The 2,930-nt window shown below is 32.9% G+C and overlaps 1 pseudogene; it reads right to left on the bottom strand.

Annotated features, from left to right (window-relative positions):
* Positions 1 to 485: 485 nt before the first annotated feature.
* LOC122114959 lies at positions 486 to 582 on the bottom strand (annotated as a pseudogene).
* Between the last annotated feature and the right edge of the window lie 2,348 nt (positions 583 to 2,930).

Genomic DNA, 2,930 nt, shown 5'->3' with positions numbered 1-2,930 from the left:
ATTTTTTTAATCAGAAATAATTTTAACTTATCTGTTGAAATGAGTAGTACAGAAACTAAAGATATTTCTGGTGCTTGTCTGAAAAAAGTATATTTTAAAATATTTAGTATTCTGTTTGTATAATGTCTATAATCTATTTCTTTCCCTCCTAGATATAATACTTTGAATTCGACATTGTTTTATAATATATAGGTTCATTAATAAATGTGTCCTTTCAGATTGCTTTCCATATAGAAACAGTTTAAGATTCCTTTAATTCCTAGGTCCTTATAGAATTTTATTTCTTTAGGTTAAAATGACAATGCTATCTTATTTCAAAAGTTTTATAAAGGTTATGCTATGTAAAGGCTTTTCTAAAAAAGTGAAGATTGAATACACTGATGACAAAATAACTGTTATTTCTACGAATTACATGTATTATTACACTTGTATATTTGTAATCAACTTTTGAATAACTGTTTTTCACTTCTTGCATCTGAAGAACGAAAAATATAGAATACTTCACAAATTTTCATATCATCCTTGTGCAAAAGCAATGTTAATCTCTGTATTGTAATTCGGGTAGACGTGCTGCTGAAGCATGTAGTATCCTGTAAATTTAAGTAGTTAATGATGCAATCTTAAGACAGGCATATATCCTTGGTTGCCTATTTGTAACAAGGAAACCTTATTGTTCCTTAAATTGCTATTCATCTTATTTCTGTAAAATTCTGTGTATGGTGGAAAAAATTATATTGTTTGTTCGATTGCTCATATTTGCAATTATTGTCAATAACTATTTGAAGTCTTTCTCATTTGAAATTTGATCGTACTTTGAAGCCTTTATTCCTACGTCCAAAGGTGATGGATTTTCAAATACTTATTTATGAACTGATTTAGCTTTGTGGAGCTAATGGATTCAAAGTAAGCCTTGCTTAAGAGCTACTTCTAAAATCCTGCAGCTTAAAATTTCCCAAATGAGGTCTTACTGGCACAAATGTCTCCCTGACACTTTACCCTTACTCCATGTAGGAACAGACCAACCAGGATATCTTACCCTGACAGCACAGATTGTCTTATTGGAGCAAAACTAATCTTAGTTACATAGGATCATAGAGAGATGAACAGTTCAGACAGAACTGTTCAGACTAAGCCGGGCTCACGCCTGTAATCCTAGCTACTCAGGAGGCTGAGATCTGAGGATCACAGTTCAAAGCCAGCCTGGGCAGGAAAGACTGTGAGACTCTTATCTCCAATAAACCACCAGAAAACAGGAAGTGGCACTGTAGCTCAAGTGGTAGAGAACTAGCATTGAGCTGAAGAGCTGAGGGACAGCGCCCAGGCCCAGAGTTCAAGCCCCGTGACTGACCAAAAAAAAAAAAAAAAAAAGAAGTGTTCAGACTAGAAGGTATTTTTTCTTTTTCTGAATATAATTGTTTATTACACCCTACCATTTCAAAAGTAGCTAAAGCCAAGAAGGTGAAAAAATTATTCATATGCATGATTACCTCATGTCCTGGCTTGTCTACCATCCAACCAGGCAGGAACTTACACCAATGATTTTCTATCACAAAATATATTCCATAGCTCCAGGAAAAGTCCATATGTTTCTCCTCATTATTAGGCATTAAATTGTTTTAATCACAGTGTTTCCTATTCCCTCTAGGCTGTACATCTCCGAATGGTAAAGCTTTAGTTCTAATTCTACCAAACACTGAGGTATAGGTAATGGAATAATATTTTAAAACAGTTGCCTTTGTTACCCTAACCACAACAGAACAATGCAAAACATTTTCTTATATTATATATAATTATGTATTTTATATTTATATGTGCTGATTTTATATTTCACACAGTGAATCTTACTGGAATTAATTGATAATTTGACAAATTAATTGATATTTACTCCAATAAATAGATTGGAATATAAATAATCAGGATTAGAATATATATTAGAATATAAAAAGTATCAATGCAATGTTTTCGGTATAAACTTGTGATACCTTCTAAGTGTTCTTTGTCTTCTGAATTCACATGGTAAAAAAAAAAAAATATTGTTTTCCTCTAATCTATAAGGGATTTTACACTTCTGCTCTGTTTATTGTTTAAACTCTCTGGTCCCAAACTGTTTTTCTCCATATTTCTGAAGCATTCCTACTGATTATACTCAAATTTTGCTGATATGATGTCTAAAAGGTATTATTCTTCTACAGGATCCACGGGACCTAGGATCCCAAGTCCCAGTTATCCGTGTCATCAGATAACTAGAGCAAGAGTTCTCACCTAGGCCCATGCAACATGCCAACAGAAAGTAATTGAAGACCCATCTCAATTTCTCATTTCCTATATTTCAGGGCTCCAATTCCTTGAAATGCAGGAATTAGCAGTAAGCAATTGGAAAATGCAAGGCAACTTAAAATGCAAGATGAGATCACAAAATGTGAAAGTACAGTAATTCAAACTTTCAATTTTCAGAAGACCATCCCATATGAGTGAACAAGACAACAAATGTCACAAAATTATTTGTAATACCCCTCTCCTAAGGATTAATGAATGATTTAAGTCCAGCATCAGCAGGCCAAAAAATAGTTCCTGGAATGATAGATCCATAATTGGTCTACCAATGCTAGGAATACTTGTCATAGAGTTCAAATATAATTCAGAAAAAACAATAATTGAGAAGATCCTTAGTGCTTCAAAACACTGGTACTTCAGTAAAACTTGGTTCTGTAGTGTAAAAACGTTGTCATTCTAAAACAAATGATAACCTACATTTAATCTCCTGAAACTATATTCCTTTTCAAATAAACTTTTTAAAATCACATTTGCCAAAATAACACTTTACAAGTAGATGATATTTAGTGACGTTACTAGTTTTTCAAGTGTAGGGAGCAAGTTACAATAGAGTTGATTTATTTACCCAGCACTAATGCCAATCAGATTCAACCATT

This window comes from Dipodomys spectabilis, unplaced genomic scaffold (genome assembly GCF_019054845.1).
Source record: "Dipodomys spectabilis isolate Male_0828 unplaced genomic scaffold, ASM1905484v1 ptg000114l, whole genome shotgun sequence".
NCBI lineage: Eukaryota > Metazoa > Chordata > Mammalia > Rodentia > Heteromyidae > Dipodomys > Dipodomys spectabilis.
Note: the sequence above shows the minus strand (reverse complement) of the source record. Positions and strands in the feature narration are given on the sequence as shown.